Genomic DNA, 21759 nt, shown 5'->3' with positions numbered 1-21759 from the left:
GGCTTTGTCTCTGCCTCTTCCTCATTCTGTATCCTTGGGCAAGTCATCTAATCTCATTGGGTCTCAATTTCTTGGGTGTTTTTTTTAAAAAAATGGGGGTCTCACTATACTACCCAGGCTGGCCTTGAACTTGTAAGCTCAAGTGATGCCCCTCCCTCAGCCTCCTGATTAGCTGGGACTACAGGCACAGGCCACTGTGCCCAGCTCTCAGTTTATTGGTCTGCAAAATGAAGCTGATTTCATCTACCTGTCTCACAAGGGCATCATTTGGCAGCATATATACTAAAATTAGAACAATACAGAGAAGACTAGCATGGTCCTTGTGCAAGGATGTCACACAAATTTGTGAAATCTTCCATATTTTTTTAAAAAAATAATTAAGACATTCTAGCTAGGATCATTAAAGATGATATTTAAGATATTTAAGAGCCATATTCATTTCAGACTCTACAGAAAGACCAACACTGCAGGAAGACAGTGAGTGCTGTTGCAGCTCAGGGTCAAAGCGACATGGCAAAAAAGTCTTCAAGAACTATATCCTTTTCTGCAGATCATCTATCCTGCAGACATTGCCCCAGATTTATCATCCCAGAAGCTATGCAGAGCTGCCCTCTCCCAGCCACTCACAGGGTCATGATCATTCCCTCCAATTCAGAGTTACTTTCTTATTTCAGAATTCAGAATTCTAAGGCAATTCAGTGGTCCACGTGTGCACCTCTAAAACTGCCACCGCTAATCCCATCTCACAGAATAAGCTACCTGTGGGCTGAGATGTTTTGGTCTTTCATTCAACAAGTATTTATGGAGAGCCTACTTTGTGACAGACTCAGAACTAGGCACTGCCATGCTGTAATGCACAAAGAACAAAACAAACTTTTGCTTTAATGGGTGCATGCAATTAAAAAATAGAAAGCTGGGGTGGGGGGAAGGAAGAGGGAGATAATGTCAGAGACTGGCAGGTAGTATGACAGAAATGAATGTAACTGGCTGATTTACTGACTGGAAAGTTGTGTGTGATTGGATGGCATTCAGCCGTTATACACATATGCTGTCCCAGCTGTAAATGGCTAGCATCTGTTTGGATTTCCCAGTGATTGTACCAACCTTGTCGCTGGAGATGTTTAATGCCACCCCTGGTGTGTGGTATAGCATTAGTCAAGCAAGGCATGTTTAACAACACAGCACCGAGCAACAGTTGTGTAAGGAGAGGTTGGCCATGGGTGATGCAAGGGAGGACTGCTCCAGGGGATAGAACCAAAAGGTGCAAAAGACCTGTGGCAGGAACTAGCATGAAGCAAGAGAGCAGCAGAAAGAGGGCGGCCAGGATAACACTGGAGCACAGGAACCTCCAAGGTCAGCCAGGTGGGAGGGAGATAAGGAGGCAAGGTGGGCAGGAGCTGCCTAAGGGATTTGGGGATTCTCCTCAGTGTGATAAAGAGACATAGAGTCCTTATAAGGAGACTTCTAAGCAGGGGACAGGATTTGGGTTTTCATTTTTACACAAGCAGCCTGGCTCAGTAGAGAGGCAAGAGTGTATCCTCAGTGCCTAGAATCGTGTCTACCACATAGCGTGCACTGAATAATCTACTATCAAATCAAAAAATGAATATGCTGAACCTTCTCTGGTGCTGAATGGAGCCATTCATGATGTGAGTTTAGCTTCGTTTAGATCCTCTCTCTACAGTTGTTACTGAGCAAAAGTGAATGTCCTCACTGACTCTAGCTGCAGATGGTGCTTGACTGTTAGGATGAGTCCCAGCTTTGATGGTGGTTCCTAAGGCAGGCTGAGGGTCGTACACGCCAGAGCTCCTCACAGGGCATTGTGCTTCCAGGCAGAATGGACAACTCAGACCTTTATCACTCACAGACATTAACATGCAGAAGCCCACGCAGAGGAGCACCTATGTTTAAGTGGGTCTCTCTGCAATAATGGTAAAATTAAACTGTCATTCAAGAAAAGTGCTTGCTTGGGATTGCCATTGGCACCTCTGAAGTTGCAATCTGGGGTTTGCATGTGATTTTCTCATTTTGCAGGCTTTATTACTGCTTCTCAAAGGTGTTTTATCATTGCAATTTTTCTTCTTTCCCCCTTGTCATTCACCCACCATTCCCAACAACCATACATCTCAGAGGGAAGGTCCTCACCATCGTGATCATCTTTTTGCTCAGAGAGTGAAAAGCTCTCTGAGGGGGAGGTGGGGCATGCACAGGAGGCCACAGTGAGGCCTTCAGAAAGGGCTGGCACCATCTGTGGTTGACACTGTGGGTGGCCTAACCAACACATTTCCCCCTCTTCTTCTTCCTAAAATAATCCAGATTTTTGTCCAGGTCTGCATGAAGCCAAGTGTTTCACAGGAAATTAACCCAGCCCCCAGCTCCAGGGACAAATCTGATTGCTTTGGAAGGAATCCAAAAACCCTTGCAATGATTGACTCAGTAAAGGTCATGTGACCAAACCAAGCCAATGAAAGAAAAGGAGAAGCTTGAGAGAGACCTTTGTTTATTTATTTGGCAAATACTTACTGAGCACCTACTATGTTCCAGGCACTGCTATTAAATGCTGGGACTATAGAACTTACTATATGCAGGAGATAGAAAGAAGTCATGACTCTGTGAAGAGAGACAGACAGTAAACAAATAAATCATAAAATATTTATCATGTTTGATGATGATCAGTGAAACAAGGTGAAGTAAAGAAGAGACGGAAAGAATGAAAGTCCAAGGACTGCATTTTTAAATAGGGTCCTCAGGGAAGGCCATTCAAGGGAGGTGAGGGATTTGTCAAAATGAAGTCTGTAGGGAGAGCATTTCAGGCAAAGGGTCCTGAAGCAGGATGGGCTTAGCATGTTTGAGGAGCAGCAAGGAGGTCAGTGTGCTGGAGTAGAGTGGACAAGAGGGACAAGAACAGGAGAGGAAGTCAAAGAGGTGACACTGAGGCCGACTGATCCTGCTGGGCTCTGTAGGTCTGGAAAGGACTCTAGCTTTTATACAGAGGCTGCCTGAGGGTTTTGAGCAGAACAGTGTCATGATTTGGCTTATGTTTCAACAGGGTCCCTTTGGTTGCTGTTTGGGAAACAGACTAAGAGAAAGCAAGGACAAGAGCTGAAAGAGTCCTTCCTCCATCTTCTGGGAGAGCTTCCAAAAATCCTCTCCCTTGTCCTTTGGTGTCATTATGCATAGACGTGAGCTGTGAGGAGAACTACAGCCTCGCCATATTCACCTGAGTGTGAAACGGCTCCACACAGGAAACAGAGCCAAGAGAGCTGCAGGGAAATGCACACAGAGATACAAAGTTTGGTCATCTGTAAAGCTTACCTTGCATCTAAATTTTTGGTTCTGCAAGTCAATAAACATCCTTATTGCTTCAACCAAAGAAAGTTGAGTTTTCTGCTTCTTGAGCTCAAAATATTTCCAACTGATTCATCATCTAGCCTCACTACCCCTTTGCTCCCACTGTGCATGCTGTGGCTACCCTGGAAAAGCTTATTTATTTATTTTTAAGAAAGGGTCTCAAAATCTTTGTTATCCAGGCTGGAACACAATGGCACCATTTCAGCTCACTGCAACCTCAACCTCCAAGGCTCAGGTGATTCTCACACTTTAGCCTCCCAAGTAGCTTGAACTACAGGCATGCACAACCATGCCTAGCTATCAATTTATTCATTTTTTTTTGTAGAGACAGGGTCTACCTATGCTGCCTAGGCTTCTTTAATGATGTAGAAGATCTTAATTCAGGAAATAGCGTCACTTTTTTCCCTGAAATGTCTTTCCATAAAATCCTCCAACTCTGAGTCCACAGGCTGTCAGACTCATCGCCTCTTCCTCACCATTTGTGTATTAAAACATTTGTTGAGTCTTGTACTGGGCATCCCACTGTCCTGCATTAAAAAGATCAATACCTGTTCTGAAAAGTCAAGATCATGTGCAAAAGAGAGAGAGAGACAGCTCTTCTGGTTCCATGACATTTGATTGTGTTAAAAATGACTTTTCTTCAATGCAGCCCATATGCATTGGTCTCAAATGGCCTGAGTCTTTCTGGGCCTCAGTTTGACCCTCTGTAAAATGACCCTTTCCATCTCTAAGAGTCCATGGGCCTATGACTTAGGGTAGCTTTCCTTTTGTATTCCTATGGTTTGAATGTTTGTGTTTCTCCAAAACCCTTGTTGAAACTTAATCCTCAATGCAATAGTATTAAGAAGTGGGGCCTTTAGGAGGTAATTAGGCCATGAAGGTCCCACCCTTATCAATGAGATTACTGTCTTTATAAAATGCCTTGAGGGACCAAGTACGCCTTTTTTATCCCTTCTGGCATGTGAGGACACAGCATGCATCTCCCAGTATGCAAAGGCACAGCAACAAGGAAGCAGAGAATGACCCCTTACCAGACTCTGAACCCGCTACATCTTAACCTTGGACTTTCCAGCCCCCAGAACTGTGAAAAACAAACGTTCATTCTTTATATATCATCCAGTCTAAGGTATTTTGTTACAGCAGCCTGAACAGACTAAGACAGGTGTCAATCTCTACAGTTAAGCTTCTGTAGAAGACAACAAACCAGAGGTCATAAAGACTTCTTCACATTTTTTAAAGCCAGAGCTCATGACTAAGTGAATTTGGCAGCACCATGAGCCAAGTCACATTCTTCCACAGAGTTTACAGTAAAAGGTTTTCATAATATAGCTATCCCATAACAAAGGTATTAGTTCTTTCCCCAATATCAACCTCAGATTTCCAATGTCTAGGAACACCTAGTAGGATTTCTGTTTTGCTGGGTGAATTCTAACTGATAGACTGAAGAAGAGGAAGGAGGGAGAAGACATAAGTGGATGAGTGGAATGTGGGTTGATGTACAGATAAGAAGAGAAGGTATGAAAAAACATAGATCTGAGACTTAGTTGCAAGATGGGAGATGCTCAAGGAGAACAAGTTTAGAGGAGGGAATGAGGAATACTCTCCAACTTCTCCTCTCCGCCACTCTTCAATCTTCCAAAAATGCTTTCTTAAACTAAATGTCAAAGAATGCTGAGAAATGTAGCTCCCTGTGACACAGAGCAGATGGGAGAAGGACAGGCAAACAGCCAGCCTACCCACCCAGCAAGCTTCCTCTCTGAATATCCGCATTCATTCAGGCAGCTTCATTCCTCAGTTCTCCAAACCCAAAACCTTCAGAGTCATGCTGAATCCCTTCCTCCTACTTCTTCTGGCCTTCTCTGCAGAGTTTTGCCAACTGCTCTGATTTTTTCTCTGAAATAAATTTCTTGTTGACTCCTCTTCCACAGTTCTGCAGCCACCATTGCACTACAGCCACCATTGCAGTATAGCCACATTGCAGCCACCATTGCAGTAAATTCCTTTCATACCTGGTCCACCTGTTTTTAGTGTCTTTTTCCTTCCAGCCTGCCCACCAGCTTCACACCTTCATTAGGAAGATGGAGCCCTGGTTCCAGTAGTGTCTGCAGAAGTCTCAAGTCTGACTCTCTTTAGCCTGAGCTTGGTCACATGATCTTCCCTGAATCAATCACTGGCCAGGGAATTTAGTGCTTCTGATTGGTCAGGCTTTAGTCACATCTCATCCTTGAAACCAGAAGTAGGCTCAACCAGAAAGTGGGTGAAGAGTAGTTCCCCAAAGGAAAAACAGGATTCTGTTTTTAAAAGTATAGGGAATGAATGTTGGAGAGAGAAAAAAAGCTAGGGTATGTCACACATTCCTTTCATTGTCTCTCCTGCAAAAGAAACCAACAAATCTCTATTCATTAGCCTATTTCAAGACCGTATTATGCTGGGAAAAGACTAGAAACAACCAGAAATAACCTAAAGGTCCATCAGTGGGAAATGACTAAAACTAAATGTAGTGATGTCCAATAGTCTTAGGGTTTATTGTTTCATGCAAGAGTCAAAGAAAAGAACACACCACGGTTTTTGAAAGAAAAAACTATAAGCAGAATATGGTCCTGTGTCTTGCATCTGTATTTAATATTGCTAGAAGGATACACAAGATAATTATAAGTAGGGCCATCTCCAGCAGAGAACAAGAGACCTGGGAGATCAAAATGGGAAGAAACTAAATTTTCACTGCATCCCCTTTGTGCCATTTAAACTTTATGCAGTGTAGCTGTTAGTTTACCAATAAATGACAAAATTTTTAAAAACATAAAATAAATAGGAGCACAAAGAGGAAGTTGTTGGTAACCCTGCAAGTTCTAAATGTCATTTCTCACAGTCACCAACCCCCTCATCCAGACCCATGTACAGCGGCCCAAGTCCAAGGGGTTAGTTTGCTCTGGCCCATAGTGCAATGACCAATGCTATTCAATTGCCATCATCGTCATTACCCCTGACTTTTTTTTTGAGCACTTATTATGGCCGGGTGCAGTGCCAAGCCTTTTACATGTCTTACCTCTTTTAAACTTCATAACAACTCTATAATGTAGCTGTTATTATTACGAGTAAGTTGCCTAAAGTCACACACTTGATGGGAAAATGATAAAACTAGAATTCATACTCAATTAATCCCATTATAGAACCAACATTATTAACCATGCATCCTACTGCCTTTAAATAAGTAAGACATGGCTTATGACTTATGAGCCCAGGCCAGACTGACAGCTACAATGTCTGTCTGCTTTCCCAGAACCTGGGAAGAGTCCCCATGAAAGCACACCTGAAGTCCCTCAGTCTGAGCACCCCTTTACACTTCAACAAAAGTTTCAGAATATTTGGGAACACACAGGCTGAATCACTGCACATGACCTCGAGTTTATTGATGCCTGCTGGAGGTGAAAGACCTGCCCATGTCAGCTAAACAGAGAGAAGACGGAAGACTTATCTATTTATTTTGATAAATGTAAATGAATTCTATTACTTGTCAAATTGTTATCAAGACCCCAGTGAAATGAGCAGCGGTTTTTTTTTTTTTTCAGGGTGAAGGGAGTGAAGGGAGAGAGAAATGAATGCTCAAGACAGATTGCTTTGATTTGAAATGAAAACAAACAACTTTAGGGGGAAAAAAGGTTTTCATTATTTTGGAGACCTTGGCATTCTTGCAGATATATTCATGAATTAATCATTAAAATCCTGAAATGTGAAATAAATCATGTGGTTTTTCAATGCCAGCCCACAATAAAGGGGGCCTCAAACAGTTATTAAGACACAGTGCTTTAAAGCTGCTACTGCCTACAATGACTTTGCTCTAGGAATAAAGTGAATGAGGTGTGTGTGTGTGTGTGTGTGTGTGTGTGTGTGTGTGTCAGCCCTGCAGTCCCAGGCTGGAACCGTGTGTGAGCCAGCTCCAGCCGTGTGTCATCACATAGTAGCACTATTTAATATCTGCTAATGGAATGGCTCTGTCTGCCGTCGACAGCAGGATCAAAAGAAGGCCATGCAGCTTTTAAATTATTAGCACTAATTAGGCAAATCAAAGAGGAGGAGGGCAGAGAGACCAGAGAATGCATTCGAAGGAAAGCAAGGGGATCGCTACATACCTCGTACTGTCAAGATCCAGCTACCAAACAGCCAATTAGCGCTGAAGACCCTTCCGGAGCAATGGAAGAATGAGCAGTCCCGCCCCAAGTAGAAGCAGGACGGCTTCATTACGGTGACTCGGAATTAAAATATAAAGGTTGCTGATCATTGCATAATTAAATAAAGTGGCAGGCGCCAGCTATCTAGGAGTTTCCAGAGCTACTTTATTAAAGCCACCTTCAGGACTTCCTCAATGACCCTCCCACAGGCAGGCCTGGAGCTGTCCGTGGTACTGACAAACATACAGCCTTAAAGGGCCTGTTAGAGCCAAAGCGCTTCGAGGGGGCTTTCTTCCTAACTACCCCATTACCACCACCCCATTGCTAAACCTGAGGATCATTCTGCTTTTCTTCAGAATCCATTTTCCAACTAATTAGTCAAGAAAAAGATGGGGAGTGGAGAGTGAAAAAAAAGACCAAACCTAATTAACTCCCAGCCACTGAAATCTAAATAAAAAGTTACTAAAACTGAGGTTGTCCCCTGTTGATGTAACCTTTATCCCTCTTCTTTTTTACCTGCCAAGAGGAAATACGATTTTCTTGAGTTTGATTGGGAGCTAATCTCAGGCTGCTGATCACAACGCAATATCCAGATTCTTTGCAGGTGTGCAAGATAACAGGGCAGTAGGCCTAATGCACCTGGTCCCAGACCGTGAAAGAAGCACCTTTTTATCTCAGAGGCTGTGTGTGATGACTTCCTGGGAGATCATGCCAGGTTCCTGGGAGCCTTATCTTCTAGAACTGTGGAGAGACTCGATTTTAATTTTGCTCCTTCAGTCCTTTTTTGCATAGGCTTTTTCTTCTCTATATCTTCTCTGTTGTTTCCTCTTTTTTCTTTATTTTCTCTTCTTTGCTATCTGCTTTTTCATATTTCTAGTTCCTCCTCTCTTTATTTCTCTCTCTTTCTCCGTCTCTATTTCTCCCTGATTTTTGAAAACCAAACTTTAAGAAGAAATAGGATTCAATTTATTTAAACTTTTGAGTTTGGTTTGGGACTCGGTTTATTGACTGGGAATATGCCTCATACTCAGGAACCGAATCCCTATAAATCTTACCAATCAATTACATTGTTACACTCCTTTCATCTAGAAACTTGAAGAAAGTCATTTAGGACACTATCAAACAACCTGTAGGTAATTATTTAAAAAACATATAGATAAGCATTCTAGAAAACAAAAGAAAAATAGGAAAGAGAAAAGTGGCATATGTTTGTTCACAGCCTTGAGTTTGATTCCTGTTTTGTTACTGCAGGAAAAATGTCCTATTTCAGAGCAAGGGGGGTGTGAGGGCAGCCATGGGTGCCACGCTGGAATTCAAAGCATGTGGAGGTGGGAAAAAAAAAGGTCTGGACAGTGGAGAGGTGAAGGTGGAATATGAAGAGCCCCACAGGAGACCAGCTACGTCTTCCTCCAGTCTCCTCAACATGGCTCAGTGGGTTGCTTCAGCTCCATTCCAGACACAAATTAAAGTCAAAGAGTAAAAAATGGTCATGACCTCAACACACAAACAGAAAAGATATCCATATCACTTCTCTAGTGTGACCTGTACAACTCGCATGGTGTCATGGTGACCGTGGTGCAGGGACAGGTGGTCAGAACCAGAAATGCTGCAGTTGCAGTCTGTACACCCGAAAGGCTTGATGCCTGTGCGCTCGTGGAAATGGTGGGTGAGCTCATCTGAGTGAGCAAATCTCCAGAAGCAGACATCACAAGTGCATTTACAAGGCTTCTCTCTTATATGAATTCTGTGGTGAGCTTTTGGGTGAGAGCATTTAGAGTACACTTTGCTGCATCCTGCAAAGTCACGTTGGTGCATCTGTCTTCTCCTCAAGTCAAGCGACTCTTCTCCCTGCATTTGGGCCATTGCTGCTGGTTCTTGCTGTAGTCCCTGCAGACTCTGTGAGGCTGAGGATCCACTCTCAATTGCACTCTCCTCACTGTCACTTGGAATCTCCAGTGGAGACATGGAGGTGGGGACAACTTTCACTGATCCAGCATTTGTACCATCTCCTCCAATGAGTGGGACTGTAATGGCTACAGGGCCCTCATTTGCAGGCAAAGTAATATACCCCATGGGCAGAGACTGAACTACCACTAGGATGGGTTCAGGTCACCTATCTTACTTAAAAGACAGACTGAGGGGATTCTGTGAATGTAAGATCTTCTAGACACCAGTGCCCTGAGAAGGTGTCAGGATAGAGCCTGGGGTCAGAATAGTAGGAATATTTGCTGAAGTGCTCATGTCAGATGTTGAATTGAACACCACAAGGGTTTGGAGAACAAACTGTGGCTTGGGAGGATGTACTGGAGCTTGCAACATGCTAGCAGGCTGGAGAGGAGCCTTAGGCTTGTGAAAGGAGAAGTCAACTGGGTCTACTGGGGACAGGCTGAAATCACTCGCTGGAAGTTCTTCTGGGGGCTCAAACTTGATGTCATTAAACAGTGCTGGGTTCTCCATGGGGTGGGCATCCAGGAATGCTGGAGAAGTCATATTATTTCTGCTTCAGTCTCAGGGGGCTCTCTGCTCTGAACAGGGCCAGTGACTGTCTTGAATAGCTGCATTGAGCCACCTTCTGAATTAAGTTGGACCTCCAAATCATTTATGAGTTGATCCATGTAGCCCATGTTACTAGCTGAGGACTCCCGAAGTGTCCAGAAACTCATACAGTCCTCAGGGAGGCTCGTACTCCTGAGAAAATTGCAAGAGAGCTGTTCCCTTCACACCCACCCCAGTCTGACATATCACGCAGAGCTATGTACTCTTGTCTTCTCTTTATTGTCCTCCCACCCTCGCTTTTTCTCCTGGTGAACACAAAGTTAAGGAAGAGAAAGAAACCTTCAAGACAGAAACCCATGAGGAGCTACCACAAGAGGATATCCTCACCTCTGCCATCCCTTCACCTCTGCTGTTGCTGCCACACACCCCAGCACCTTCCTGAGTGGGTGGAATGATTCTCTGTATTCCTTCCTTTTTAAAAAATTCTGTCACTTATCATATTATTGCTATGACTACAGAAAACATAAAGTTTTCATTCATGCACTCTTTGATTTTTATCTATAGCCTCCTTGGTTTAGCGAAATTTTTTTGGAATGGTCCAAATTACCATTTTCTCTTTCAGAAATCCTAAACAAAGGCTGGAATTATATTTTAAAGGAGAGTTGGATCCTCAGAAGTCATGACAGAAAGTAGGTGTATGAGTTAGTGTAGGCTGGGCTGCAGTAACAAACAGAACCAATTATGTAATGGTTGAAAACAATAGATTGTATCTCTTTCTCACATAATAGCCCAAGGTAGGTCCAGGTTGGTGAGTGATCTCTTGCCCACACAGTTACTCAAAGACACAGGTTAAGAGTGGCTCTGACATCTTCAATGAATGTCTTCCAAGATGGACAGGAAGAGAAACAAGCGTAAGTGGGAGATTTTTAAGGACCAGACCTGGAAGTGCCATACATTAGTTTCCACTCAGGCTGCATTAGCCAGAATTCAGTCATCTGCCACATATAACTGTAAAGGATGTTAAGAAATATATTAAACCGTGTGTCATAAAAACTAGAACCTGATATTGGCAACCATTTAGCAATCTCTGCCAAATGAGATGTAGGAAAGAGATAAAGAAAGTCACAGGCAGAAAAGTGAAGAACCAAGAGCTGTGTCCACACAACAGCAGACGTGCAAGTCTCGGCACAGAACTTGTCCTGGAAAAGGATAGGAACCTGAGTTGGACAGCTCAGCGCCACTTCTAGCCAATTAAGACGCTGTCCATGGTTCACCCCACCTATTGGAATGTCACTGTAGTGCGGGAATTCAGGACATAGGATTCAATCTGAGTCAGACAGGCATGGGATGAAATCCAGATCCCCCTCTTTCTATATGTGTGAGCCTGAATAAGATATTTCTGTGAACCTCGGTTTCATCATCCATAAAATGGGAGAAAAATAATGCTTGCTTTATGTGATATCTCTGAAGATTACACAATTTAAAAGACGCAAAACTCTGAGCACAATGTCTGGCACATAATAGGTACTCGATAGATGGTAATTGTTGACACTGTGACCATGCTCACCACTGCCACACTAGGACTGTTCTTGTAGGTTTTTTTCTATCTGCAATGGCTGCTCCCTGCATATTCCTACCTGTTCCAAGTCCCATTTTCTTCAGAAAGCCCTTCCCTTGTATTTCATTCCCAATGACCTGCTTTAAGTCTATGCAGCCCAACTGAGCACTTTATTATTACAGTCTTCTCACTATGAATGCAAGCTCTATGATGGTTCAGGATATTATTTATCTCATTTATTTGCTGTATCCCAGAGCCTAGTACAGTGCCTGGCATATAATAGGTGTTCAACTATTATATTTGCTAAGTATACATTCAATGAATATGAGATATACTCATGCCAATGAGCCTTATTCAGTGCCCGTTATAGGTCCAGAATTATATAGCTTTGGGGTTATTGTCTAATATTCCTAATCAGGTAGTCTTGTCTTCCTAATGAAATTGAATTCACAGTAGCCAGAGCGATCTTTTTAAAATGTAAATTGGATCATTTCATTCCTGTGCTTGACCCTCTCCCATGACTTTCCACCCTTAGAATAAAATGCAAACTCCTCAGTGCAACCTATGGGTTCCTGCAAAACCTGGCTCTGCTGCCCTCTCCCCTTTCACTCCTCTTTCCTCGAGCATCACTGTGCTCGAACTGCATGGGCTATCTTTCTATTCCTTTAATACACCAAGCTTGTTCCCATCTCAGTCATCCCCTATTCCTGAGACACTTTCTCCACGTATATTCTCAAAGCTTGGTCCTCCCCATCATTCAGTCCCCAATATCAGTCTCTGACAGGCCTTCACTAGCAACACTGTATGAAGTGATTCTCCTTCCATCACTCACTGCCTTAGGTTGGGTTCTCTGGAACCCATACTCTGAGATAGAGAGCTGTTTGCAGGAAATTTCTAGGGACTGCCCTTGGGACTAGTGCCTACGGAGGAGTGAAGGAAGCAGAACCAAGCAGAGGGAGGAGTTCAGCGGAGACACATCACAATGAAGGCCTCCACTGATCCCACTGGGAACTTGGAGTTGGAGGGGCCCTGTAGAGCTAGTTGCCCCCCTTTTATTTTCTTCCATAGCACACTTCTCACTTTCTATAATTATCCTGTTAATTTTTTCATGTGTGCTGTCTGTCTGTGGCCCAACAATAGAAGCTTCGTGGGAGTGGCAAATCACTTAGTATTTTCACTTCCATGTCCCAGCATCTAGTACAATGTCTACCTCATAGTAGGCTCTCAACCTGTATTTGCTGAATGAATGAATGGGTGGGTGACTGAATATGAATGGCAGAGTTGTTAAGTCCCAAAGGGCAGGCCCTGTTTCCTGCTGTTCTTGAAGCAGTGACTCCCTCCCATCCTTCTAACCAGGCACTTGTGGCTCTCTGAATATGAAATCCCTCCCCAACACAATCACAGACTATTTTTAGTCTGTTTTTTCCTCTATGGTCTATTATAGTGGTGAGAAGAGGCTGGCTACCTGGGGCTTGCAGTAGCTCCAAATAAAACCAATCTTCCTCTTTCTGAAAAACCCTAGGAGGTGTCCTCTGTGCCAGGCTGCAGGGTGACAACCACCCAGGCTGTGTTTACTGAGAGCTCTGTGAATACATTTTTTAGTTTTCTGGCTGAAGGTAGCTGTGGAAGTGATTATGGAGGTACACACAGGAGCCAGAGTCTCTCCTCCCTCCCACAGATACACAAACATAGGCTTCTCCCTCTTCTTCGATGGGCTGTCTTCTCTCATTAGACAGCTTTTTAGGCCTTACAAGATTTCTCTGGGGCTGACTCTAAGGGGCCTCTTTCAGCTAATTAGATTGCAGACTGGAAGGCAGACTATGGGCTTCCTTAATAATCTTCTGTTCAGGGCTTCATATGCTCATCTAGTTTGAACATTGGGGAGGAAATTATGTTCTTCTGAAACACTGAGAGATAGCAAGAAAGAGCATATGAGGAAACAGCTTTTCTCCTTGAGATTCTACAAGCACGAAGGACAGACATAATGAAGCTCTTCCAAGGAGGCTTAAGAGGGGTCTACTGTGTGGCTTGGAAAGGCAGCCCCAAATCACCAGACATAACCCTTCTCAATAGCAAGGCACTTTCCTGATTCCCTTGAGAAGAAAGGATGGAGGGAGACACCATCCCCTTTATAGATAAGGAGAAGACTTTGAGAAGCAGACGACTGCCATGGCTCTGAAAGTGACCACACCCTTTACTAGCTGTGCAACCTGTCTTGCAATTTTATAGAACAGGGATTTAGAATACCCTAGGTCTGAATTCTAGTTCTACCACTGTGTTAGAGTCCTGTGTTCTTGAACAAATTACCTAATTCTATAAACTTTAGTGCCCTCTTCTCCTTCCTGGTGTGTTCAGGGAATTCAATTCAAAAACAAATGTAAATTACATGCCGAGGTATATGCCTGTAGTCCTGAGCTTAAGAATTCAAGGCCAGCACAGGCAACGTAGTAAGAATCTGTTTCCAAAGAAAGTAAGAAAGAAAAAAAGAAAAGAGAGGAAGAAGGAAGGAAAGAAGGAAGGAAGGAAGGAAGGAAGGAAGGAAGGAAGGAAGGAAGGAAGGAAGGAAGGAAGGAAGGAAAGGAGAAAGTGGAAAGAGAAGGAAGGATGGAAGAAAGGAAGGGAGGGATGGAGGAAAGGAGGAAATTTGATCTTGGAAACTCCAAGATCAAGGTTACAGCAAGGTTCAGTTCCTGCGAGATCTCTCTTCCCAGCTTGCACATAGCTGCTTCTCACTGTGTCCTAACATGGTGGAGAGATAGAATGAGGTCTCTAGTGTCTCTTATTATAAGAACACAAATCCTATCAGATCAGGGCCCCAATCTTATGACCTCATTTAAACCACATTACCTCCAAAAGACCCCATCTCCAGTTATAGTCACATTGGGGGTTAGGACTTCAACACATAAATTTGAGGGGGATGAAATTCAGTTCGTAGCAGTATGTACTCAATAAACACTGGCTGCTGTGATTATTATTAGCATTGCTCAAAGAAGTACGTGGCTGTGTGGAATCAAACTGATATCTTAAGCCTGACACTTCAGTGGTCTTTCCACCTCTTCAGAATCATTGCACCAACTTCCAGCAAATACCTTTCACTGTTCTCTGGCATATAATAGGTGTTCAGAAACATGCTTGCTGTTCAGAATCATGCTTGCTGCCTTTCAGCTGAAGCTGACACTGTTGGAGCTCCATCCAAATTCCCACAGATTCATTTTTTATATCTGCACCCCCAGATTGGATGTGCTTCTAACTACAATGGCCTGTGCCTGAACCTCCTCTTTCAAGGATTACCCTTGGGCTACTGGGGCTGTCTTCTGTGCTCAGGCAGAGAGCTGTGAGTTCCTGGGAGCTTACTTTCCCTCATTTAAAGAAAGAAAAAATTCGATGATCCAAGGTGGCCAAATAGGAACAGCTCTGGAGTGCAATTCCCAGTGAAAACACAGAGTGAGTGATCACTGCATTTCCAAATGAATTTTTACTGCCCACAGACCAGGAGATTCCCGGGTGAAAAAGCACCACAAGTCTCCATTGTGGCTGTTTCAGCTGGTGCAGCAGTTCTCCACACAAAAACTCAACACAAATCCAGGTGCTGTTTCAACTGGCAACTGGAACACCTGGGAGACAGAGTAGCCCATTCAACTGAAAAAAAAGGGGGCTGAAACAGGATGCCAGGTGATCTGGCTCGACCAATCCTATCCCCACAAAGGCCAGCAATCTGAAATGCTCTGGATTGAGAGTTTCACAGCAAGCACGGCTGGACCCGGGACAGTCCAGCTCTGTGGGGGGAAGGGCGTCCGCCATTACCGAGGCAGTCCACCACTACCAAGGCAGTCTGCCATTACTGCAGCAGTCCACCATTACCGAGGCAGTCTGCCATTACCGAGGCAGTCCATCATTACAGAGACAGTCCACCATTACTGAGGCAGACCGCCATTACTGAGCAGTTCTAACTATACCCCTATGAACAAAACTGGAAGGAAGTTCACACAGCAGCTGGGCAGAGCCCTCAGCCGTTCAGCAACACCTCTGCTGGCAGACTGTGACTAGTCTACCTCCTCGCTGGGCAGGGAATCTCTGAAAAAAAGGTAGCAGAATGACAGGAACTTATAAATAAAGCTCCACCTTCCCAGGACAGAATACCCAGGAAAAAAAAGCTGTTATGAGTTCTGCTGCAGCAGACTTAAATGTACCTGCCCAGCAGCTCCAAATGGACCAATGGAGCTCACAGCTCAGCACTTGAGCTCCTATAAGGGACAGACTATCTCCTCAAACACCTCATAAAGGAGAGCTCAGGCTGACATCTGGTGGGCATCCTTCTGGAACAAAGATAATAGGAGAAGAAACTGACAGCAACTCTTACTATTCTGCAGCCACTGCAGGTGATCCCCAGGCAAGCAGGGTCTGGAGTGAACCTCCAGCAGTCCTACAGCAGAAGGGGCCTGACCGTTAGAAGGAAAACTAAGAAACAGAAAGAAATAACTTCATCATCAACAAAAAGGATGTCCAGAGACCCCATCTGAAAATCACCAACTACAAAGACCACAGGTAGATAAATCCATGAAGATGGGAAGAAACCAGTGCAAAAAGGATGAAAACACCCAAAACCAGAACACCTCTCCTCCTCCAAGGGATCACAACTCCTTACCAGCAAGGGAACAAGGCTGGATGGAGAATGAGTCTGATGAATTGACAGAAACAGGCTTCAGAAGGTGGGTAATAACAAACTTCTCTGAGCTAAAAGAACATGTTCTAACACAATGCAAAGAAACTAAGCTTGAAAAAAGTTTTCACAAAATGCTAATGAGAATAAGCAGCTTAGAGAGGAATATAAATGTATTGTTGGAGCTGAAAAACACAATACGAGAACTTTGTGAGGCATACACAAGTTTCAGTAGCTGAATATACCAAGCAGAAGAAAGGATATCAGAGATTGAAGATCAACTCAAAGAAATAAAATAAGAAGGCAAGATTAGAGAAAGAAGAGTAAAAAGAAATGAAAAAAGCCTCCAAGAAATATGGGGTTATGTGAAAAGACCTAATCTACATTTGTTAGGTGTACCTGAATGTGATGGAGAGAATGAACCCAAGCTGGAAAACACTCTTCAGGATATTATTCAGTAGAACTTCCCCAACCTAGCAAGGCAGACCAATATTCAAGTCCAGAAAATACAGAGAATACCACAAAGATATTCTTGAAGAAAAGCACCCCAAGGCACATAATCATCAGATTCACCAGGGTTGAAATGAAGAAAAAAATGCTAACGGCAGCCAGAAAGAAAGGTCAGGTTACCCACAAAGGGAAGCCCATCAAACTCATAGCAGATCTCTCGGCAAACACCTTACAATCCAGAAGAGAGTGTGGGCCAATATTCAACATCCTTAAGAAAAGAACTTTCAACTTAGAATTTCATATCCAGCCAAACTAAGTTTCATAAGTGAAGGAGAAATAAAATCCTTTACGAACAAGCAATTACTCAGAGATTTCATCACCACCAGGCCTGCTTTACAAGAGCTCCTGAAAGAAGCACTAAACATAGAAAGGAACAACCAGTACCAGTGACTCCAAAAGCATACCAAATTGTAAAGAGCATTGACACAATGAAGAAACTGCATCAACTAATGGGCAAAACATCCAGCTAGTATCAAAATGGCAGGATCAAATTCACACATAACAATATTAACCCTTAATGAAAATGGACTAAATGCCCCAATCAAAAGACACAGACTGGCAAATTAGATAAAAAGTCAAAACCCATCAATGTGCCATATCCAGGAAATACATCTCACATGCAAGGATACACATAGGCTCAAAATAATAGGGTGGAGGAAGATTTACCAAGCAAATGGAGAGCAAAAGAAAGCAGAAGTTGAAATCCTAATCTCTGATAAAATGGAATTCAAACCAAAAAAGGTCAAAAGAGACAAAAAGGGCATTACATAATGGTAAAAGAATCAATGCAACAAGAAGAGCTAGCAATCCTAAATATATACGCACCCAATACAGGAGAATCCAGATACATAAAGCAAGTTCTTAATGACCTATAAAGAGACTTAGCCTCCCACACAATAATGGTGGGAGACTTTAACTTTCCGCTGTCAATATTAGACAGATCAACGGGACAGAAAATTAACAAGAATATCCAGGACTTGAACTCAAACCTGGACCAAGCAAACCTAATTGACATTTACAGAACTCTCCACCCCAAATACACAGAATATACATTCTTCTCAACACCACATCACACCTACTCTAAAATTGGCCACATAATTGGAAATAAATCACTCCTCAGCAAATGCAAAAGAACAGAAATCATAACAAACAACCTCTCAGACCACAGTGGAATCAAATTAGAACTCAGAATTCAGAAACTAACTCAGAACCACACAACTTCAAGGAAACTGAACAACTGGCCCTTGAATGTTGACTGGATAAACAGTGAAATGAAGGCAGAAATAAAGATATTCTTCAAAACCAATGAGAACGAAGACACAATGTACCAGAATCTCTGGGAAACATTTAAAGCAGTGTCTACAGGACAATTTATGGCAATAAATGCCCACATGAGAAGCAAGGAAAGGTCTAAAATTGACACCCTATGATCAAAATTGAAAGAGCTAGAGGAGCAAGATCAAAAAAAACTCAAAAGCTAGCAGAAGACAAGAAATAAGTAAGATCAGAGCAGAACTGAAGCAGACAGAGACACAAAAAAATCCTTCAAAAAATCAATAAATCCAGGAGCTGGGTTTTTTTTTAAAGATCAACAAAATAGACAGACAACTAGCCAGATTAATAAAAAAGAAAAGAGAGAAGAATCAAATAGATGCAATAAAAAATGATAAAGGGGATATTACCACAGATTCCACAGAAATACAAACCACCATCAGAGATTATTACAAACAACTTTATGCACATAAACCAGTAAGCCTGGAAGAAATGGATAAATTCCTGGACACTTGCACCCTCCCAATCCTAAACCAGGAAGAAGTTGAAACCCTGAATAGACCAATAACAAGGGCTGAAGTTGAGGCAGCAATTAACAGCCTACCGCCCAAAAAAAGTCCAGGTCCAGATGGGTTCACAGCTGAATTCTACTAGACATACAAAGAGGAACTGGTGCCACACCTTCTGAAACTATTCCAAGCAATCCAAAAAGAGGGAATCCTTCCCAAATCATTTTATGAGACCAACATCATCCTGATACCAAAACCTGGCAGAGACTCAACAAGAAAAGAAAACTTCAGGCCAATATCCATGATGACCATAGATGCAAAAATCTTCAATACAATACTGGAAAACAAATTGCAACAGCACATCAAAAAGCTTATCCATCATGATCAAATTCACCACATAAACAGAAGCAAAGACAAAAACCATGTGATTATCTCAATAGATGCACAGAAGGCCTTTGACAAAATTCAACAGCCCTTTATGCTAAAAACTCTCAAGAAACTAGGTATTGATGGAACGTATCTCAAAATAATAAAAGCTATTTATGACAAACCCACAGCCAATACTGAAGGGGCAAAAACTGGAAGCATTCCCTTTGAAATCTGGCACTAGACAAGGATGCCTTCTCTCACGACTCCTATTCAATATAGTATTGGAAGTTCTAGCCAGAGCAGTCAGGCAAGAAAAACAAATAAAGGTATTTAATTAGGAAAGGAGGAAGTCAAATTTTCTGTAATTGCAAATGACATGATTGTAAATTTAGAAGACCCTATCATCTCAGCCCAAAATCTCCTTAAACTGATAAGCAACTTCAGCAAAGTCTCAGGATACAAAATCATTGTGCAAAAGTCACAAGCATTCCTATACACCAATAACAGACTAAAAGAGAGCCAAATCAAGAACAAACTGCCATTCACAATTGCTACAAAGAGAATAAAATACCTAGGAATACAACTGACAAAGGATGTAAAGGACCTCTTCAAGGAGAACTACAAACCAATGCTCAAGAAAATAAGAGAGGACACAAACAGATGGAGAAACATTCCATGCTCATGATTAGGAAGAATCAATATCGTAAAAATGGCCACACTGCCCAAAGTAATGTATAGATTCAATGCTATCTCCATCAAGCTACAAATGGCCTTCTTCACAGAACTGGAAAAAAAACCACTTTAATGTTCATATGGAACCAAAAGAGAGCCCACATAGCCAAGTCAATTCTAAGCAAAAAGAACAAAGCTGGAGGCATCACACTACCGGACTTCAAACTATACTACAAGGCTACAGTAATCAAAACAGCATGGTACTGGTACCAAAACAGAGATATAGACCAATGGAACAGAGCAGAGGTCTCAGAGGCAACACAACATACATGCAATTATCTGATCTTTGACAAACATGACAAAAACAAACAATGGAGAAAGGATTCTCTTTTTAAAAAATGGTGTTGGGAAAACTGGCTAGTCATGTGCAGAAAGCAGAAACTGGATCCCTTCCTGACACCTTACACTAAAATTAACTCCAGATGGATTAACAACTTAAATATAAGACATAACACCATAAAAATGTTAGAAGAAAATCTAGGCAAAACCATTTAGGACATAGGCGTAGGCAAGGACTTCATGACTAAAACACCAAAAGCACTGGCAACAAAAGCCAAAACAGACAAATGGGATCTAATTAAACTCCAGAGCTTCTGCACAGCAAAAGAAGCAATGATTAGAGTGAACCAGCAACCAACAGAATGGGAAAAAAATTTTGCAATCTACCAATCTGACAAAGGACTTATATCCAGAATCTACAAAGAACTAAAACAGAAAAAATCAAACAAACCCATTCAAAAGTGGGCAAAGGACATGAACAGACACTTTTCAAAAGAAGAGAAATATGCAGCCAACAAACATATGAAAAAAATGCTCATCATCACTGGTCATTAGGGAAATGCAAATCAAAACTACATTGAGATACCATCTCATACCAGTTAGAATGACGGTCATTAAAAAATCTGGAGACAACAGATGTTGGAGACGATGTGGAGAAATAGGAACACTTTTACACTCTTGGTGGGAGTGTAAATTAGTTCAATCATTGTGGAAGACAGTGTGGTGATTCCTCAAAGACCTAGAAATAGAAATTCCATTTGACCCAGCAATCCCATTACTGGGTATATATCCAAAGGATTACAAATTGTTCTATTATAAGGACACCTGCACACATATGTTCATTGCAGCACTGTTTACAATAGCAAAGACTTGGAACCAACCCGAGTGCTCATCGATGATAGGCTGGACAGAGAAAGTATGGCACATATATGCCATGGAATACTATGCAGCCATAAAAAACAATGAGTTAGTGTAATTTGTAGGGACATGGATGAACCTGGAAACCATCATTCTCAGCAAACTGCCACAAGAAGAGAAAATCAAACACCACATGTTCTCACTCATAGGCGGGTGTTGAACAATGAGAACACATGGCCACAGGGAGGGAGTCATCACCCACAGGTCTGTAGAGGGGTCTAGGGGAGGGACAGTGGGGAGTAGGGAGTTGGGGAGGGGTAACATGGGGAGAAATGCCAGATATAGGCGATGGGGATGGAGGCAGCAAACCACATTGCCATGTATGTGCCTATGCAAAAATCCAGCATGTTCTTTACATGTACTCCAGAACTTAAAATTCAATATAATATATAGATATTTAAAAAAAAAAAAAAGACATCAGCTCAATTGTCAATCCCTCTAGGACACTGTCCCTGGACCTCTAAGCACTTTTGTTTGTTTTAACCCAGTAATTCCTCACGACAAACCCATGGACCAGTGATTCAATGATCCCCATTATGCAGATTAGAAAACATGATATTAATAAAGATCAAGTAGCTTGCCCAACATCACACAGTTGGTAAATGGTGCAGGCATATGATGACCATATTGCTTTTTTTTCATTCTCTTACCCCACTCTTTGCCTAGATGAGAGCTCTTTAGGGAAGGAACTGTTCTTGCTCCTGTTGGTACCCTAGCACTTTACTTACAAGGTAGCATCTATCAGGGACTCAGGAAATAATGAATGAGTGAATGAATGAGTGGCCTGCACACTTGTTCAGCAGCTGCCTGGATCTTCCAGATAGGGCAGGTCATTCATTCACCTGACCAGGGATCCCTTCTCATGTTATTCTCCCTTAGCCTCTAAGATGGCCATTACCAATGGCATTCATTCTCAGTGCCAAAACCTTCAGTGAA

At 42.5% G+C, this 21759-nt stretch overlaps 1 non-coding gene and 1 pseudogene across 1 annotated transcript; one reads left to right on the top strand and one right to left on the bottom strand.

Moving 5' to 3' along the window:
• Positions 1–262: 262 nt before the first annotated feature.
• LOC116534958 lies at positions 263–365 on the top strand. The gene has a single exon (XR_004261970.1). It is a non-coding gene; the product is annotated as a U6 spliceosomal RNA (small nuclear RNA).
• Positions 366–9044: 8679 nt separating this feature from the next.
• Positions 9045–10150, bottom strand: LOC116534879 (annotated as a pseudogene).
• Positions 10151–21759: the final 11609 nt, after the last annotated feature.

Source organism: Sapajus apella, unplaced genomic scaffold, assembly GCF_009761245.1.
Source record: "Sapajus apella isolate SASKATOON/1434 unplaced genomic scaffold, GSC_monkey_1.0 scaffold90, whole genome shotgun sequence".
In the NCBI taxonomy this organism is placed as follows: domain Eukaryota; kingdom Metazoa; phylum Chordata; class Mammalia; order Primates; family Cebidae; genus Sapajus; species Sapajus apella.
The sequence above is the reverse complement of the archived record's forward strand: the minus strand, read 5'-3'. Positions and strand labels throughout refer to the sequence as shown.